The sequence below is a fragment of the Pteropus medius genome, unplaced genomic scaffold (genome assembly GCF_902729225.1).
Source record: "Pteropus medius unplaced genomic scaffold, Ma_sr-lr_union100, whole genome shotgun sequence".
NCBI lineage: Eukaryota > Metazoa > Chordata > Mammalia > Chiroptera > Pteropodidae > Pteropus > Pteropus medius.
In genome coordinates this window covers 41,118,895-41,140,911 of record NW_024344378.1, presented here as the reverse complement: position 1 = coordinate 41,140,911, position 22,017 = coordinate 41,118,895, and the positions used below count along the sequence as shown (strand labels likewise).

The 22,017-nt window shown below is 30.7% G+C and overlaps 1 long non-coding RNA gene across 1 annotated transcript in view; it reads left to right on the top strand.

The window, feature by feature from the left end:
* LOC120609427 (uncharacterized) overlaps positions 1–22,017 on the top strand; it is a 65,256-nt gene that overhangs the window by 15,591 nt on the left and 27,648 nt on the right. The gene's annotated exons all lie outside the window — the stretch shown is intronic.

The window sequence follows — 22,017 nt, the reverse complement described above, 5'->3', positions numbered from 1 at the left end:
ACACACACACACACATATGATTTCATATTGTCTTGATTTCAGGCATCCACTGAGAGTATTAGAATGAACCCACACATACATAAGGGAGGACTGTGTATATATATATATATATAGTTTTTATTTGTCAAAAATAAATTAATTAATTTTTAAAAATGAATTCCTTCCTTCCTTATTCGTGTACTCATGAAGTAGGAGAGTTCAGTTCTCCACTCTTTTCACTCTGAGTCTGGGTTGGCCTGTGACTTTACTTGATTAATACTACATGGTAGAAATACCCTGTCAGTTTCTGCCCTACACTTCAAGAGAGAGACCTTGAAGCCAGCCTCCAGAGATTCAGTTAATCCCAACTGAGAAATTAAATAGATGAGTGATAAAGTCACTGTTATAAATGTATGTTGAAGCTCTAACCCCTAGGGTGACTATAGATAGAGATATGGCCTTTAAAGTGGCAATAAAGGTTAAACGAGGTCATAATGGTAGGGACATAATCCAATAGGACTAGTGATCTTACAAGAAGAGGAAGATACCAGATATGTACAAGCACTAAAAAATAGGCCATGCGAGGACACCATTAGAAGATAATTAATTGTTTACAAGCCAAAGAAAGAGATCTCAGGTGATACCAAATTTGCTGGCATCTTCATCTTGAACTTCTAGCCTTCAGAAGTGAGAAAATAAATAAACCCAGACAATAGTGTTTTTAATGGCAGCCCAAGTGGACTAATATATTCACCTTGGAAGTTCTATCCCCAACAGACTCCATGTAGAGCAGATAAACTATCCAGCTGAGCCATGTACAGATGGCAGAATCATGAGAAATAATAAATAAGTTTTGTGTTAAGGTCCTAAATTTGGGGGCAGTTTCTTGTTCAGTGATAGATGACTGAAACTAAGGTAAAGACTATCTCTATCCACAGGGGATTAAAATGACACATAGATATTTCTTTTCTATAATCACCAAAATCTGAGCCATTTGGTGATATTCATGAATAGCTTATTGCATTTTTCTATCCTCAAACTACCATAGTCACTCTCTATTCAAAGAACTACACTTGACAATGTAGTAAATCATAATAATAGTTCTTAATTTGTATCATTTGCAATGTTTGATGGGAATAATGACTTTTAAAACAGAATAAAATATTAATTAAAGAACTATTAAATATTATTTGCTAATATTTATAATTTTGTCATTCAATTTAGTAAATGAAATTGATATAAACCTTTCTTCTGGGGGCTGTTATTAATCATTATGTTATGAACATAATTTAGTATAAAATAAATTTGCAGTTTTCCAAGATTTTTCTGTAATAAGGAAGAAATTAAAGAGTACCTTATATTTTTAATTAATAAATTAAATATGTTTATTTAATTAATTTTTTAATTAATTTGACGATTTAAAAAATATATTTATTGAGCCAATAAGAGTAATATTTATTTCCTAAGAAACATTTATTTTACATTAATATTCAAATTAATTGGCATAAGTGTGTGAGCTATTTTCTTTGTTTTTCAATTATATCTGTTTTCTGTTATTTTTCTTTCTTTTTTCCCAACTTCATTGAATAAAAATTAACAAATATAATTGAATATATTTAAAATGTACAATGTGATAATTTGATGTACATTTACATTATGAAATGATTACCAAGATCTAGATGTTAACACATCCATCAGCTCACATAGTTAACTCTTAATTTTTCGTGTGGTGAGAATTTTTAAGATTTGCTCTCAGCAACTTTAAAGTATACTGTGCCATATCATTAGCTATAGTCACCATGGTATACATTAGATCCTCAGAACTTGTTCTCCTTATAATTGTCTTATAACTCAAAGCTTATATTCTTTGAGACTTATATCCCCTGATTTCTCCTCCTTTTTTTTTCTCCCTCCCACCAACATCTGGCAACCACCTTTCTATTCTGTTTCTATGAAGTTGGCTTTTTTATTTTTTATTTTTTTTAGATTTCACATATGAACAAGATTATACAGCTATTGTCTCCCTCTGTCTGGCTTATTACTCTCAGCATAATTCCCTTTAGTTTCATCAATGTTGTTGCAAATGGCATGATTTTCTTCTTTTCTGTGGCTGAATAATATTCATATATTCATATGTATCACATCTTTGTTATTCATCCATTAGAGGACATTTAGATAGTTTCCATATCTTGGTTATTGTAAATAATGCTGCAATGAACATTAAATCTATATGAGATTTGAACTTAGCTACTTCTCCAAAGATTCTGATTTTCCAGGAAAATCTCTTCTAGTTAGCAGAATAAAATTAACTGTCAAAGAAGATGTGCTTCTCAATATTCATATAAGTGAATTTGTCATCCAGAGTATAATTTATTTGTAAAGATTTCTAATTTCTCATTTCTGTAAAATGCCAAATGTCCTTACCTAAAAACTTTTTAAACCATAAAAAGCAGATTGTAATCTAGCATTTGGGGACTTAAGGATTAAAGGGGACTTTTCATCAAGTAAGACACACTGATATGCAAGCAGAATGCTTCAAGAAATCAATCAGATTTGGTACATGGAGTGTCTCCTGATGAAAATCAGTGTCACAAAATTATTCTTACTTTGTGCTCACTAATTGTTGTACTGTCCTAAATCTTATTAATTAAAAAAAAATGCTTTAGATATTCCTAACTCTAGTGCATTTCTAATTCAGCCCTCTTAGTAAACAAAATGTGATATTTATATTAAATTTAGAAGAAAAATGATAATATGTATCCCTAAAAAAAGAGATATTAAATACAGATATTATTATGCAAACTTGCCAAAGAAGATCAAAAGTGTAAGCATCAAGGTGATGGAAAAGGGACAGTTGACACTATTTCAAATCCTGAGGAACTGTTAACCACTAAAAAGAGTTTAGATATTAGAATAAGCTAGAATAGGGCTATAAACCCACCATCAGTAGCTTTTGGGTGAGCTATTAAAAATGGTTTCTATATTTATAAAATTGGTATAATAATATATATGTCCTAGTGTTGTTGGGAGGTTTATTTAAATTACATACATCTGTATTTTGTTCCATCTGAGTAAAAAAATAAAAAGTTATCTGGAGAACTGAGAGAAAGGCAGACAACACTGGTTAAAAAGTGGAAAATTTACCAGAAATAGAAGCATCTTATTTTCACTAACCAGATGAGAACAGGGCTTAGTGTAAAATTATCCAAATATCTCGAAGAAAAATGCTAAAAACAGACTAAGAAATCCCTCATTGATAAGAAATCTCCGGATATGCATACCAATTATGGATGGTGATGGTGGTAAAGAATAACAAAAGAAAGGCCTAAGTCAGGTGCAATATCTGGTGATTGGGAAATAATTAATATGGAGGTAGAACAGTAAAGCATCAGAAGAGAAGACTGAAGCAGGAAAGTGGAAGAGCCTGATTATCCATATTCTATGTACAGCATTCCCTCAAAGAAATGGAATTAACCTTATCCAAGCTGGTCCACATGCTCTCTTGACGGCAGAGTCACAAATGCAGTTAAATTGAAGGTGGATGATGTTCACTAATTATAATGTGACTAGCAGCCCTTAATATTGGGTAATGTACAAGTTCTGGAAGTATATGCAAGGGCCCTGATATCCTGGAGAATAATTGGGACATAATAGTCCTTATTGTCAAAATTGATTTGCTGCTAATGTTTTGAGATACTGAGGTTTCCAGTACCGTTTGGCAAGATATTGATCCTAGGGTTCAGGTTATCAGTAGGTGCTCAAATAATGTTTTTTTGCACTTCTCTGCCAATTGCTGGTGGCTTCACAAATTAATCTGGTGAAAATAATTAAGATATATCTTAAGATGTATTAAACAGTAGGTCAGCTTAAAATAAGACTAATGATTACTCACAAATTATATGAAAATATTAATACAAGTATACACACACACACACACACACACCATCCCCATGATTATTTATTAGCTAAGAATGTAGGAAGACAAAAATCACTGATAAGTGTCATTAAATTACTCATCTTCTATATAAAAAAGGAAATGACACACTATTATGGGATACCTGCGGCACAAGTTGAGATATATGAGTCATTATAAATAATTTGTTTTTTATAAATGGGAATCTTAACTGTGATTAATAGTATTCAACTTACAAAGGAAATGATATATGGTTAAAATGACATATCAAAACTATCTCAAGTATTGAGTGTGGAATATGGAGTTTCAACAAAAGTAAAAAATTTCTGCTTTGTTACATTAATTGATCCAAGCTTAGCAGTCTCCAAATTCAAAATTAAATAAGTTTTGTATGTTCACTGTAACAGTAAATTACATAATGCATTATAATTATAGCTAAAAACACAGTTTTCTTTTGAAAGTGTGGTACAGGGTCAGCAAGGATAAAAGAGGCAATCAGCATCCTACTGTTTTCTCTTTGCAGAAGAAAAGTGTTTAGAACAGTTAGCAAAGTATATGGATCTCACTGGCATCTAACAGTCCAATCACCTGCTATTCAACAACTTTATGTTTCTTTGATTTTCTGGAGTTTCTAATGTATTTTAGTAACATGTCATCTTAATGTAAACATGCCAGTATAATATAATCTCTCTCAGGTTTGTGTATGAAAGTATTAATGTTGCACTTTTCTTTTGCCAGCTACATTTCCTGTGTCCCATTAATTTGAAAGAGATAGTTGCATTTTCAGAACTCCAAGTAGGACCATCTAATCCAATTAGAAATTTTAAAAATAAATTCTGATGAGAACACATAGGCTCTCTATATGACATGCAATATTAAAAAATCCTGTGCATAGAATTTCCTGATAAATTATTGAACAGTAACATGAATTCATTTTTGTATGAATCTTGATAAAACATATGTTGTCTCTGGTCAAAGGAAAAATCCTTTGTGTTATCAACTGTGTTTTTTTGCTCTAAATTAAATATTCTCCTTAACATTTTTTTTTCAAGAGCATTAAAAAAGGGCATGTGTTGCTATTCTTCACCAGAGAAGAATAAAACATGAGAAAGATATCAAGGGGAGATCATAATCAACATTTTAGATGTGAGCTAGCCAAAGACTGAACTTTAAAACTGAAAGAAACAGATAAAGAGAATCACAAATTGTAAATGCAAAGGTTAATATAACAAATTCTGTAAATGTATATTTGCTATCCTTTCTTCTCCCAACTTCTTTAAAAGACATAATTTATTTAAAGTCAGAATTATAATTTCATATTGTTGAATTGTAATATAAATAGATGTCACATGTACCATAATACCACAAAAATATAGATAAGGTAATAGAGCTATATCTGATTGGTATAAAGATGGCATAAATCTGAAGTAGATTCTAATAAATTAAGATGTATATTGCTAGTCCTAGAACAATCACTAAGAAATAACTAAAAAAGTGATAAAAACATTAAGTAATTAAAACATTACACTATAAAATATTCCATTAATGAAAAAAGGTCCAAAACAACATAAAAAACTAGGGAACAAAAAAAGATATAATTTAAAAAGCAAAATTGTAGATGCAAATTCAGCTATATTAAAATAGTATTAAATATAAATAGATTAAAAAATCCAATCAAAGAACAGAGATAGATTGAATTAAGAAAACATATGCAAACACAGCCGAATATATTCTGCTTATAAGAGACATGCTTGCTACTGAAAAATACAAGTAGAGTAAAAATAAAAGGATGAATGAAGATGTAGCATGTAAATTGCAACCATAAGTGAGGCGAAATGGCTATGCTAATATCAAATAAAATAAGCTTTCAAGCAAATAAATGTTACTAGAGATAAAGAAGGACATTTTATAATAATAAATTGGTTAGTATGTCGGGAATATTTAACAAATATAATCATTATATAATAATATTTATAGTTATAAACATTAGAAACAATTAACAATTATATATAATAAACAGTTATAAGCAAGCATCTACCAACAGAGCTCCAAAATACATGAAGCAAAAATTGACAGAATTTAGGAGAGAAATGTATAATTCAATAATAATAGCTCAAGATTTTAATACCCCATTTTCAATAATGAATAGAACAACCATATAGAAAGGAAATAGAATATTTGAACAGCATTGTAAACCAACTAGCCCTAACAGATCTTTATATAGTACTTATCAACAACATAATATAAATTCTTCTCAAGTAATGTTCTCCAGGATAGACTGTATGTTAGGCATGAAATATTTTTTAATTACATTTAAAAGGATTAAAATCATATAAAGTGTGACCACCATAAAACTAGATATTAGTAACAGAAAGAACTTTAGGGAATTTACAAATATGTTGAAAGTAAACGTATTCCCAGATAAAAGAGTTAAAGAAGAAATTGCAAAACACATTTGAAAATACTTTGACATGAATAAAAATGAAGATATATATAATAAATGTACTATATACAGCTAAAGCCATGCTAAAAGGGTAATTTGTAAGTATAAATGTCTATATTAAAAAGAAGATCCCAAATCAATCAACTAACCTAACTTAGTACATTGGAGAAAGTAAAGCAAGAAAAAGGAAGAAAATAAACAGTTGAGTGGAAATTAATTAGAATTGAAAGACATTAGAGAAAATCAATGAAACCAAAAATAATATCATTGAAAAGATCGACAAACTAACAAACAGTTAGCTAGGCTGACTTAGAAAAAAGAGAGGACTCAACTTACTAAAATTGGGGATGAAGACAGGACATTACTACCAACTTTACAGAAATAGAAAAATCATAAGTGAATATTATGATCAACTGTATGTCAAAAAATAGACAATTTAGGTAAAAGAACAAATTTCTACAAAGACACAAACTATCAAAACTGATCCAAAAGGGAAGTAAAAATTTTAATGGACATATAACGAGGTAAGAGATTGTTAGTGACAAAAAAAACTGCCCACAAAGTTTCAAAAGAGAAGAAATAAATGGCTTCCCTGGTGAATTCTAGAAAATATTTAAATAAGACTTTAATGTTTTTACAAACTCTTCCAAAAAAATAGAAGAGAAGAAAACACTCACCAATTCATTCTCTAAGGCCCATATTATTCTTATATCAAACCAAACAAACAGATTACAAGGAAAAAAACGACAACTAATATCTCTTATGAATGTAGACACAAAAATCCTTAGGGAAATACTGAACATAGTAACATATTAAAAGGATTATAAACCATGAGTGAGTGGGATTTATCCCAAGAATGCAAGATTATTTTAACATATGAAACTAATGAATGTAATACATCAATAAAGTACATGATCATCTCAATAGATGTAGAAGAACATTTGAAAAAATCTAACGCCCTTTCATGATAAAAACACTAAACAAATTAAGAATATTTATATATCTAGTAGAGAGCATCAACATGAAAAATATCACTTATAAAAATGCAATAGCTAATATTATGTTTAATGGTAAAAGACCAAATATGTTTGCTCTGCAATCAAAAATAAAAAAAGGATGCCTGTTTTTACCACTTCTGTTTTCTATTCTATTCAGTCTTATACTGGAGGTTCCAGCAAGAGCCATTCGGGAAGAAAAGTAGATAAAAGATTTGATGGAAGAAGTAAGGAAAGCAATTTCTACTTGCAGATGAGGTCACGTTGCATATAGAAAATCCTGACGAATCCACTAAAAACTATTTTTAAAAGTGAGTTCAAAAAAGTTACAGGGTATAAGATCAGTAAACAAAAATTAATTATATTTCTATATACTAGCCATGAACAATCTGAAAATGAAATTAAGAAAATAATTTAATTTACAACAGTATAAAAAAGAATAAAATACTTCGGGATAAATATAACAAAATAAATTAAAATTTATACTCTGAAAACTATAAAATATTGTTGAAAGAAATTAAACTATGTGGCAAGATTTCTCATATCCATGGATTACAATATTTGATATTTTTAGGATGGCAATTTTCTCCAAGCTGATTCATAGGTTCAACAAAATTTTTACCAAATCTTAACTGTCTCTTTTTCAGAAATTGACAAGCTGATAACAAAAATTTGTATGAAAATGAAAGGAACTCTGAATAACCAAAGCAATATTGAAAAATAAGAACAAAGTTGGAGGACTTGCATTTCCTGATTTTAAAACTTACTACAAAGCTATGTAAAACAAAACAGTGTGGTGTTAGCATGTAGATAGGCATATGCATCAGAAATAAATCTATGTATTTTATGGTCATTTGATATGCAACAGTGCCAGGAACATACGATGGGAGAAAGAAGAGCTGGGACAATAAAATGTCCACATTAAAAAAATAAATAAACTTAGACCTCTACATCTCATCACATATGAAAATAAATAAATTCAAAATGAATCAAAAAAATCTAAATATAAGCTATAAAACTATAAAACTCATTAAAGAATACATAGGAGTAAATCTTTATGACCATAAGTTAGGAACTGGATTCTTAAATACAATATAAAAGCACATATGACAAAATAAAAGAATAAATTGAACAATGAAATTTTAAAAAATTATTTTAAAATTTTAGAGCTTTTATTTAAATTATATTTTTGATTTAAAATATCAATAAAGTTAAAGACAACTCAAAGAATGAAGAAAATATCTGCAAATGATATATTTGATTAAAAGGACTGGTAACTATAAGATATAAAGAAATTTTACAACTCAATAATTAAAAGACAATAACCTTAGTAGAAAAATGAAAAGAATCTCCAAACAAGATTTACAAATGGCTAAAAAGCAAAAAAAAAGATGCTTAGCACTCTTACTCATTAAGGAAATACAAATAAAAACCACAGTGTGATACTATTTCATACCCTATAATATGAAGTGATATTACTTTATACCCTTATAGTATGGCTCTAAGAAAAAAGACAGGCAATAACAAGTGATAGTGAAGAGAGGAGAAATTGGAATCCTCACACATTTCTGGCAGGAATATAAAATTGTTCAGATGCTTCAGAAAACCTTTGGCAGTTTCTCAAAATGTTAAACAAGGAGTTACCAGCAATCTATTCTTAGGTATTTACTTAAGAGAAATAAAAACAAATGTCCATACAATAATTTGTAGAGGAACATTCACTGCAGCATTATTCATAACAGCCAAAGTTAAAACAACCTTAATGACCATCAACCGATGATGAATTTTTAAAAATGTTGTAAATTTATACAATTGAGTATTATACAACCATAAAATGCAAGTACTAATATTTGCCAAAACTGGATGAACCTTTAACACGATATGCTTTGTAAAAGGAGCCAATCACAGAAGATCATCTATTGTGTAATTTCATTTGTTTAAAATTCCTGGATAGGCAAACCTGTAGACACAGGAGGTGTCTCCCTGTATGCCTAAAGCTGTGGGAGTGCAACCGGGTTGGGTGAAATTTTTATTTTTGTGGAGAGTGATGAAAGTGTTCTAAAATTGATTGTGGTGATTGGTTCATAATTCTCTAAATGTAATAAAAATTATTGATTTGAACAATGAATAGGTGAATTATATGAGATGTGAATTATATCTCAATAAAGCTGTTAAAAATAAAAAGTAAAAGAAAGCAATAAATTTCTAAAGAAAATTATTTATTTCCTTTTTTATTATTATTCTGGGATTAATGAATATAGATTATTAATGGATTTGAATTTAGTGGAAAGCTATTAAATAATCTACTACGTTCATTTTTATCATGTTATTGAAAATATCTCTAAATGAATTTCGTACTTAGTTATGATTTATTACTTGATCTTCCCTTTAGGTTTATTAAGACATAATATATTCTAATTCAATAACATATTTTGGAGTTTTAAAGGTAATGTAATTTTAGCCTTTTTTTGGAAGCAATTGCTTTTTATATTTTAAATTAAATAAGCAAATAAGGACATTTCAGATCTGAAATAATACAGCTCACATTTTTCCATATATGAAAATCAAGTCTACAATTAAATTTTTTGTATAAAGTAAGGATTTCAGCTTTTGTTTGACTAATAACATTATTTCCTCTTTTCTAAATACATGACACGTAGTTTTTGCTTCCTCATAGTCAGCTGACATTGAGGTGACAATTTACAATAATTTTAATATTGTATCATTTTGAATATTTGTGTCACATTTTAAAATTAACATTTCAAATAATGCTATAGTATACATGATTGGAACTCAAGAATCAGTTTGAAGGATAATAGGAAAAATTAAGGAATGTAAATGTCTTTCATGAATTTGGCAGAAATTCATCTTTCTTTAACCTGTTATGGGGTAAAAAGTTAAATTACTGAAAATCTATATATGAGAAATAATACTTCTAGTAGGTCACTGCAGAAATCTACTCATGGAGATAGACATGAAACCAAATACTAATATATTTTTACTTAGCAGAAAGAGGGTGAAAAAAATTTTTAATTTATTATTATGGTCATATTTTTATTTTAATTTTTAGATGTAGACCCTTGTGATGTCTGCCTCCTAAGTGGTCTTCAACTTACTTTGATCACATTACATCTGTTAGTAAAATGATTTATAGTACTAACTCCCTATATATGACTAAACTAATATTTCAAGTGTATTATAAATCATATGAAAATATAAAATTAACATTTTGAGATATAATAATTTTAAATATCTTGTTAATTTTTATAGTATCATGGTATCAATAGATAAAACCTTAAAGTATTAATATTTAAAAACAGCAAGCTAGTTAATGTAATTAGATGAAAATCTATATTTCAAATAGCCTATTTTATAACTTTTGTTTTTATTTGGGATGCATATTTGAGCTCATCAGAGCTAAAAATATTATCATACTCTGATCCAGTATATCCTGTTTATAAACTTTTATCATTCCATTTCATTTCTCTGAATCTGCTGTTTAGGACCAAACAGGCCTGTACTGTTTCAAGGCCAAAGCGATGAATGTTCTGGCACTGATTACCTGAGGAAATGGTACATTTTTAATTTAGAGTCCGGTCTCTAAAATTACAAAGATTTTGTTTTGCTTCTTGAACTCAAGTCCATCTCTTACTAATTGTGTGTCCTTGAGAACGTAATCCAGTATCTTTAAGCTTCAGTTTCCTCACCTATAAAATGGAGATGACAATAAGCCATGCCTTCCTCTAAGGAATTAGTAATAACCATGTGAAATAATGCCTCCCAAGTGCTTAGCTCAGCCCATAGCACTTAATTCAACCCCACGAGTTGCAGCTGTAGTTATTTTTGTCATAATTATCTCTATAGTAAAAGATACAAATTAAACTCCATTCTCAAGTACGCCTTTTAAATCTAATTCACCTCACTCAAATGTAACTTCAAATAGTGGCCATTCTCACAATCCAAATATTCCTTTGATTCTTCTCTGAGTTCCCCAACAAAAAAGTAATAATTTCTTTATGCAAAAACCTTCAAATAGTCTGTAATATTTTACATCTTCTGCTTATATTATAATCATTCATGTTCTTGCCTAAACCTAGCACTGTTCTCTCAGCAAACACCTCACCATATTGAAATTTCTCTCGAAGCAGAAGCTGTTTTTAGATCTTTCAAGAGCTCATTTAACACAAGGTGACTACCTTGCACATAAAGTTTTGAAAAAGCATCTTTAGAATTAAAAGAAAAAATAATTTCAATTACAACTTTTTTATACTATGATCTAGCTGCTGATCACTTATACCTGAAACTTGACATTTTGTTTAAAAATATTGCATTTTTCTATAAGCTGTAGCAAACTTCAGAGTTTCTGTAAAAACAAGTGTCAAAGATTTTTAGATAGACTCATTCCTAGAATTATCTTTCTGACATTTTGTTATGTAAAATAAGGTTGATGTAAATTACAAAGAAACACAAACCTTTCCTTAAGAAATTATAGTGTATAAAGATTTCTTGTTCTGGTATACACGTGTTTAGCTTTCAAAACACATTTTAAATGCATGCACGCACACTTGTATCCTTTCAGGTTTCTTAAATAAAATCACACTAATAGCAATACCTTGAAACTTCCATTAAGCTTTTAAAAATACCCATACGCTTTTATTCCTTATGTTAAAATCTGTATAGTTGTATTACCAAGATTTTCTGTGTTGTATCTATCTAGTAAATATTAGCAAGTTACCAATTATCTGATTGTTGAAAACAGAGAGAATAGATAAATATGTTCCAAAATAAAAAATAGCAATAAACACATGGTTGGAACTATATTATATATTTTTATGCTTTTTAACTGTTCACGGATTTACATAATGTAAATAATGCAATTTTTTATTTGTGCCTTTTTATTTTGCAAACATACTATACTATATCCTAATCTTCAAAATGCTGTACAATGGTAGTTATGGACTGGTAAACAATCCAGGTCTTAGGAAATAAATCAACTTTAGACTATATTATGGTTACTTTGTCAGGGACATAGAGAAAGCATACATAATTGGGAAGGTGAAGATTTGCCTTCATGGAATGTATGATCATGATGCCAACCATCTTGGAAAATTATAAGGGCTGAAATTAAGAACTTCAGGAAACAAGCCATAAAAGTGTTTTTAAAAATCTTGTTCCTTTATGAGACCCAAGGTCAATTTATCCATGTTTCTAAGGCTTGGAGTAGTTTTCCTGGTCTGGGACTCAAGGAGCAACATAGAGAAATAAGATTAAGACCTCCTAAGGTGGTATGGTGTTTATGCAGCAGTTTTAGGTTATGTTTTTTGATATATGTTCTGTGTTCCTATTTATTCTCCAGTCTTTGGTAAGGTCTTATTAATTGTATACCCTTTATGTACTTCATAAAGAAGAAAGTGAAGTAATGATTTTTGAAATATTTAATTAGTAAATGTTATACTATATTTCTATTCATTTAGTTAGCTATTTCACAATTCAAAAATTTTCCGACATAAGTTATTGTTATTTATTAGATCTCCTCACGTAAGAGGCAACTTAGGGATAACCAATACATGCATTTTTTAGCTCTTTCTTAACTTTGTTAGTTGTTTCATTTAGTCTATACTTTTATTTAGTTATTCTTTGAGGAGGGAGACAAATTAAAGGGAGGAAAGTTCAGTCATTTCAAAACATACATATACAAGATTTGAATAAGTTTCTCTAATAGAACTCTAAAAATTGGTATGTAAAACATATATTTTAGAAAGTAATTCAAATGAACTCACGTTTTGTAGAAAAACACATTCATTTGAAAAGAGAGAGCGGGCATTTAGGGAGATGCTTTACACTGGGCCATATTTGAGTCCTCTGAAATTGAAGCACTTTCTCTGGGTACACGCTAGTTTTCAACTTCAAAGTTCTTTACAAATAGCAGCTAACTCCCTCTATCACATCACAAGTGAAAGATAAAATGGAAGGAAAGTAGTTAACTTGCTTTTCCAGTGCTACGGAAAGAACTTACCAGTAGGCAGGCAAATTTCCAGTATTTCCTGTACCATTTTAATTTACTGTGTTTCCATATGTGTATTATAAGGTTCAGTACATGATAGAAAGAATAACTGCCACTTAAAACTTTCTCATGTACTTTTAACTGATATGTCAATTCGATGTGTAATAAAAGATCATTTCCGAATTGTAATATTCAAAGAAAAGGTTTTAATTTTCTTTTTCTGTACGGCCCATCAACAAGTATTGTATATACACAATGTTATGGTATATTAGGGTTTTAGAAATTACTGATTCTAGTTGAATCACAGTGAGAAGAAGAAAAATTTCACTGAAAATTACCTCAGGGAGAAAAAAAGCAAGGAAACTTTTATTACCACAGTTGAGTATACTAGGCATTTTGTCATAATATTTTGGTACAATTTATTACCATTAACACTGTATAAGAGATTGGCGTAGTAGAAAAATAAAATAGACCCTCTGGAATATACCAAACTGAATTATTTATACTAAAACCTAGGAACCATGTCATCCACACAAAGCAGAATGGCCATTTCTTCCAGATGATAACTCAAATGTCATTTATCTTTAAGGTCCTCTTTGTGTTAGTACAAATATCTGAAGAAATAACACTGCATTTTGTACAAAAACAAATGCGTCCAAAGTTGATGGATCTAGGTAATCTTATAGAGATTATATAGTTGTGCTAGTTGTTGCTCAATCTCTATTATTTTGATTTTCCTTCAGTTATAGATATTCCAAAATTTAGTTGGAAACATTGGCAGGTAAGTAATATAATAGAAACACACACACATACACACACATAAATAACCTCTACAAAAAACATCAACACACAATGTTTCTTTGGTAAAAAATTTGTTTTCATTTCAATTAAAAGTGTTCTCTATAAAATTCAAATATTCATTTAAAGCACCTATTTAGGAAAACATTTTTATATATCATCTAATATTAGCTATGATGTCCATCAAATTGGCTAATGTAAGAAATAAAAGTTTGACTGCTTAAATAACTTTTGTATTTTACAGCTCACATTTAACCAAAATAAAAGAAAAAGTAAGTGATCAAGAAAGAAAATTTGAATACTTTTGAAAGGCATATAACTAAAGATGAATCTGTTTGTATTTATATAAACTAAGTAAAAACTGTGAAGTGCAGATGTGAAAATCCTTGATGAAATAACAGTATATAGAAATTGAGTGTATTTAAAGATGATCCTTTAAGTAGAGCTTGCTCAAATATGCAAGGAACACTGGGATAAATATTGGTAAAATATATGATTTTGAAAGGTCAGATAAAGTAAGTAATGCACTAATCTGACTCTTAATTTTTTGATAAAATCTGATATTTATATTTTACAATGATTACAGAAAGCAGAGGTAAACATTTTACTGCGCTAAAATACATTTACTTCCAACTACCACTAAGTATTATAGTTAAGAATTCAGCACATGTTATTTAGCTTAACATTTATATTTATGTTTTCATTCAGCTTTCTCTAATTTATTGATCCTACAAATACTCTTTGATACACTACTGTGTGCTAGAGTCTGTTTTAGATCCTAAAAGTTCTTGCTTTTATGGGTTTTGCATTTTATTGAGAAGGGGGAGAAATATTAAAATAAGTGCTGTGAAGAATATGAAAGCCAGTGATAGAATAAAGAATATGCAGGCATATACATTGAACAGAAGGATCCGTGACCTTCTGTCTCAAGAAGTGATATTTAAGCAAAGACCTGAATAATGAGATTCCTGAAGCGTGGTCATAGATGCGATTTGGGGGTAGGTCAGGACCAGTTCACATAACATTTTTATATAACATTATTTTACCTAATAAGTAAACAAAATGCCCACTGGCAATATAACATTAGGATAAAATCTCTGTCCAATGAAATAATATTTAAAACAAAAATGTTATCAATATTTTGATAAACAGAATTCTCGATTACGGTCAGAATTCTTGATTCCAGTCCAAATGGCGTAGAAAGTAGACACTGTGCTTGCCCCCTCTCACGACCACACCAAAATAACAACAAAACTACAGAACAGCCATCACTGGGAGTCACATGAGGTCTGGCTGAACAGACATCCTACAACTAGGGACAAACATAAGAGGCCATATCAAGCCTGGTAAGAGGGGTGAAATGAAAAACGGCCTGGTCCCACAACCGCGTGTGGTGTTCCAGACTCAGGAGGGTTACCTTTGGCTGCAGAGGACCCCCACCTCATCCCCCACCGCCTGAGGAGCAAAGTCCCAGCTCCATAATGGACTCCCTAGCCCAGGGGTCCAGGGCCAGGAAGAGAAATCCCCACATCCTCTGTCTGTAAAAACCAGTGGAGATTGTGGCTAAGTGAGATGGAGGGCTTGGGAGTCATAGATGTTCCTCTTAAAGGGTCCACATGCAGACTTACTCAGTGATGGACTCACTCGCTCTGAGCTCCAGCGTTGGGGCCGCTGATCGAGGAATGCCAGGGACACGCAGAGAGGAACTAAATTGTCTGGTTTCAGGGCAAGGGCTAGAGGGGTGGCTTTCTCCTGGACAGAGTGCTGGCAGTATCCATTGTTCTTTTGTTGAGCCTTTCCCCCTCCCAGTGTGCAGATGCTGGCAGCTGTTGTATGTGAATCTTGGGCCCACCCAAGCTGCCTCCAGTGGTTTTTTTCCAAATTGCGGTCTTGGCTCATGCTGCGGACTTTCTTAAAATCTCTTAGAGGCTCACAAAACCCAAAGAAGTAGCATCTGGCCAAGGCATGCTCCTTATCTCTTGCTGAGCAGCCCCAAGCCCCACACTAGCAGCAGTCGGCCTCAGTTCCTAGTTTAGCCTCTTGAGGCACCTCCAAGCCCAACACAGGTGACAGCCATCTGCAGATTGCTTGGTGACTCTTACCAGGTGGTCCTGGAAGTGCACAGGCTGTGACTGAAACTGGTCTGCAGCTGGGCCCCTCCTAGGAGGCTCTTCGGCTGGTATAAACAGTGTCCTGCTTTGACTAGAGTCAGAGCTGGAGCACCACCCAGGGCTGCATCTGAGGAAGATGCACCCAAAGGGCAGACTAGGCAGGCACCAGAGGCCAGCTAAAGTGAATCCTGCTCTGTAGGGTTGGCCCCTCACTGGCTAATCTTCACTAACAATCTTGAGACTTACAACATAGTCATGGGGATGTAAAGTATACATAAGGAATATAGTCAATAATATTGTAATAACTATGTATGGTTTCAGATGGATACTAGATTTACTGGGAGGATCAATTTCATAAGTTATCTAAATATCTAATCGGTATATTGTACACGTGAAACTACTATAATATTGTATGCTAATTATAATTGAAAAATAAAAAAAATTTAAAAATATGTTAATAAACAATTAGAAAATGTAGCGAGAATGAAGTTTCAATACACAGATCAACTATAATTAGAACAAGTAGAGGAAACAAGCTCGCTCTTTAAAAAAAATTGAAACTAATAATAAAATAAAATTTAAAAAAATGTTAACATAAAAAATAAAATAAAATTTTAGTTCGTTATGACAACAACATCAACAACAACCACAATAAAAAAACCTCAGCTCTCTCTTCAGAGGTAAAATGACACACACACAACAGCTGGAATTAGCTTTTTTACTTTCACAAGAGGATACAGACCATGCTATTCACACAGATAATTTGTTAAGTATATAAATTTCTTTTAATGAACCACAGAGAACCAGGCTAGATTATGATTTCAAAATGTTTGATGTTCAAATTTTGCTAAAGGCCTGTTTGAAAGAATTGATGTATTTGTAAGGCAGCTTGTAATTCACCATTGAACTACTCCATACCTTGTTGCTTTCTCGAATCAAGCTAAATGACAGAAAGCTAGGTTCTTTGGTTACTTTGTTTTGCTCCCCACCCTCAGGTGACAATAAACCTATACTTTAGCACCATTAGATTGACCAATATTGAAGACCGCTATAAAAAGGAAACATCTAACAAACAACAATCTAATACAATATCGTGTTACATTTATTGAAGGAATATAGCTGCCAACACTTTTCACATGATTAATTTTGCCTCTACTATGAGACCTGTATCTAAAATTTCTTCCTTAACAAAAGGCTAGGAAATGATCCTTTTCCTCTGACAAGTCAGTACGTGTGGCCCGTATGGACAAAGAGAGTCACATAGCTGAAAGTGTATTTTATTTAAGCCAGATTTTCAGTTCAACTTTAATTCTGTAGAATTTGGGGTTAATATATGCAAATTTCATATTGCTCTTAACTTTTGATCATTTCTCTTTTTTTTTGTATTTTTCCTGAGTCCAATTTTTATCAGTTGTTTTTCCCTTAATTACTTTAATTTATTCAAGACCTTCATATCTTATATGAAATCAAGTGGACCATAATTAAATAAAACAGAAAACTGTCACAACTTTCCTTTTTAGTTTTTCTGGCATAAAGGAGAATGTGTGAATAATATCTCTCATGGAAAAAAATATGAATAAATATTATGAAGATAATGTTTCTAGTACTAAGGCTACTTTTGAGGGAATTGTGTAGAATTCAAATATTTTGTAGAGAAGGATCTCGAAATACAGCATACTCATGCAACTAGAGGAACAACTTCCAGCTAGCTCAGAAATTGACATTCTTAACAATTTTTATATAGAGAGAAGAAATAATCTTTCCTCTTCTTGCAAATTTCAGTCCATTCTCCTACTACCGAGATTGACAAAAATAAGAGAAAACATGTAACACTCTTGTGAGAGAAAGAGTAAGCCTATTACTATGACTCTTGCAGTTAGCTCATTAATGTTTTTGCAGGGTCCTCAATATGCTTTAACATTCAGTACTACATCTCAATGCCTGATTGCTCCTCATGTTTGGCATCATGATTAGTGAAATCATGGGATGACCAGTGAAATTTCCATAATTCCTACATAATGAACTATTCTGACACTGAATGATAAGATTTAATAAATAAGAAGTGTGGAATTACATAGCGGTAATATTTATAAATCTTGGAGCACAGTGAAGAAATATTAAATAAGCTGGTTTTACCTAATAATGCCTGTGAATTAGAAGGCATTCAGTGATGGGTCCACATTAGCTTCCTTTATTTGGGTTAAAGCCACTCTTAGACAAACTTTAACTCCTATTTATTTATGGATTCAATTCAATTCTACTTTAAAAAAGTAGAATTTATTTTAGAACTTTGGTCAAATGATTTTGAAGCTTATATGGAAAAATAAGCAGATGAGATTAGCAAAACAAATTATAATATAGAAGGCAATGAGAGGGCACTAGCCATTCCAGATCTAATTTTAATAGTATGAAACTGACTTAAAATTTGAAAGAAAGAGCATCAAAACAATTGACAGCCAGGAAATATACCTTTTACACATCAGCTTATTATATGATAAAGCAAAAGCACAAATCAAGAAGGAAAAGATATGCCAAAATATTCTAAATAAATAAATGTGATTATTTTGGATAGATTTTTATTTAAATAATAGAAGACATTATAAAGCATAAGAGGGATAGATTTTAATTTAACAAATATTTAACAAATATTTAAAACTTGCATATGTAAAATAGTAATCAAAATCCATGGATCAAAAATGAGAATACATTTATTTCTCTGTGACATACATTTATATTTTACTAATAAAGAACATGTACACAGCAATAAAATGCAAACACTCTGATTTAAATTAAAGAGTAAAGGCAATGAGCTGATAATTTCTTAGGCATACAAATAGCAAGTAAAGCAAGTAAAGAGTAAAGGCAATGGGCTGATAAAAATCGCCTGCCTTCCTAGTCATAAGAGAACTAGAATTTAAAACAAAATTATAAAAAATTACCTAAGCTGTTAAGTATTCATAAAATATTATTCTGAGAGTGGTTAAGTGGATTTATTATTTTATAAAGCAGTTTAGCAACATATACCCATGTATCAAGACACTTTAAAATGTTTCTGTGTCTATCCCAAAATTTTACAGCTGTTTATTCTAGAAATAATTTTTGATTGAAAATAGTAATGTGCACAAAAATTTTAAATATAGTGTTTTTTTTTCTTATAATAGCAGAATTTGTAAATAGGTTACATTCCCAAACATAGAGCAAAGACTAGGTATATGGTGATGATGAATCTACTTAATAAAATTATATGCAGCCACTGAAAATGTTTATTGCAATTTGGTAATGTTATTGGAGTACATTGGGAAAATACTTATTAGTTGAAAATATTAAGTGAATAAAGCAGGACTAAAATCATATCTAATGTTTCAATTGTTTAAATGTCACAATAAAGAAAAAACTTGAAAGAATACATATATCAGAGTATGTCTAAATACTTAAACTTCGGATAGAATAGTTTTTAACATTTATATATTTATCAGTTAATAAATATTATAAAAATCACTTTAAAAAGAACAAATTATATGTAATCTATTTCATTTTTATATTATGTCTAAATACTTTTCTAAAGAAACAATGTATTTTTCAGAATGTCACCTCTGATCACCGCTAAAATGTTTGTTACTCAGTTACAGAAACCAGTGGGTTTATTTTATACAATACATGTTTTTAACACTTTGAAAAGTACCAAGCTATCCTGCACATATTATTATAAAGAAGATGTGCAATAGCAATCAGGAGCACCAATTAGTGTCAATTATAACCTATCTTACTTGTCACCCCAGCATCCTTATGAGAATAGCTACAGAACTTTGCTTCTTTTTGTGTCCTGGAATGAGTGATTTCATTGTTATCTGAGGTTAAACCCAGTTATTATATGAACATAAAGGTTAAATGAGTGCTATACAAATTAAAACATAATAGATCATGGTGTCTTCTAAAATGTCTTTTACTGCTAACTTTTGAGTTTGTGACATCGAAAAATATATATATGAGATTACATTTATGGGTAGAAGTAAAGATTTAGAAATGTGTAATTTAAGGTTTTTTAGATGTTGGTATTTGAATAATATTTCTATAAAATTCATTCTGTTTATACATATTTCCATAATGTATTCTTTACTGAACTGATGCTGTTTTTAGGGGGAAAAAAGAGGCAAAATTCACTTTTCAATGTAAAGATACCATCATTCACAGGCCTTTTTATGTAGCTTTTTAAAAAAATAATAAATAAAAGAAATAGTAGTCATTTACTTTGAATTTTCATAGGATATCTGTCTACTTATTTAATTTGCTATGTTGAGACATTTTTCTTTTAATTCTTGTTATTGTTGAAGAAATGAGAGATAAATTAGTGAATTCTACAAGTCTAAAAATATTTCTAAAACAGACAGATATATTAAATCAAACTAAATGACATCTACACTATCTGTGTATCCAGCACTACACACTCTCAAAGGGCCTCAAACTATTCTGTGTGTGTATGTGTGTGTGTAGCCAAGCCTCTTAAACATGACTTTCTTTATATTTCCATAACATTTGGCAATGACAATATTTCCTATTTTCCAAAATTCTATTTTCCAAAATTTATTGGACTTTACCCTACTCTGGATGTTTTTCTACCTGCCCAAAATGCATCGACTGAGATTTAGGGCACTCGGATTGAGACAAGGAATACCAGGCTTACCAGGAGTCAGTTTCATGAGAACCACAAGTCGATCTGTGAGAATCGGTAGAAACAACACCATATGGAGTCAAGCTTAGACAGATGACAAGTGTCAAAATTTCCCAGCTCTAACATTCCTGTCTCACCTAAGGTGGGGAGAAAAGGAACAAAAAAAGAGGGGTGTAAGAAAAACTTGTAAAGGTCACAGCCTTTGAAAGAGGCCCTCTAAAAGACTGAAATTTAATCATAAGACTATAGAACACTTTTCCTATACCACTCTTTAACACCTCCGGGGAGTGTTCAGAGAGAAATTTATACCTATAAATGCTTACATTAAAAAGGAGAAAAATGACATATTAATGTCCTAGCTTTATATTTTAAAGGACTAGAAAAAGAACAAACTAGACTCAAAGCTAGCAGAAAAAAAGGCTATAATAAATATTAGTTGGAGATCAATGAAATAGTGAATAGGAAAACAATAGAATCAATAAAACCAAAGTTTTTTTTTGAAAGAGAAAAAAAGTGTAAAATTGACTAACATTTAGGGACACTGACTATATAAAAAAGAGAGAATACAGGAATAATTGAAATTGAAAATGAGAGTAAAGATTATTAATGGCCCTATAAATAAAAATAAAATAAAAATAATTTTAAAAGAACACTAAAAACCATTGAATGCCAACAAATTAGAAAATCTAGGTGAAATGGACAAAATTTTAAAGACACTGAAATTTCTAAAACTAACTCAAAAATAAATAGACAGTCTTAACCAATTTAGGAAGAGTTTTTGATTCATTAATCAAAAACCTCCCAACAAAAAGACCAGGCCAGATGAATTCACTGGTGAATTCTACTGCATTTTAAAAAAGACAACATCAGATACTTCTCAAATTCTTTCAACAAACAGAAAAGAGAGAACATTTCCTATTTCATTCTATAAGATTAACATTACCCTGATACCAAGCCACACAAAGATACTGCAAGAAAAGAAAACAAAAGACCTAATGAAGATAGATGCAAAAATTCTCAGCAGAATGGTAGCAAACTAAATTCAAAATATTAAAAGGATTTCTCACCATGGCCAAATGGAATTTGTCACTGTAATGCAAGGTGG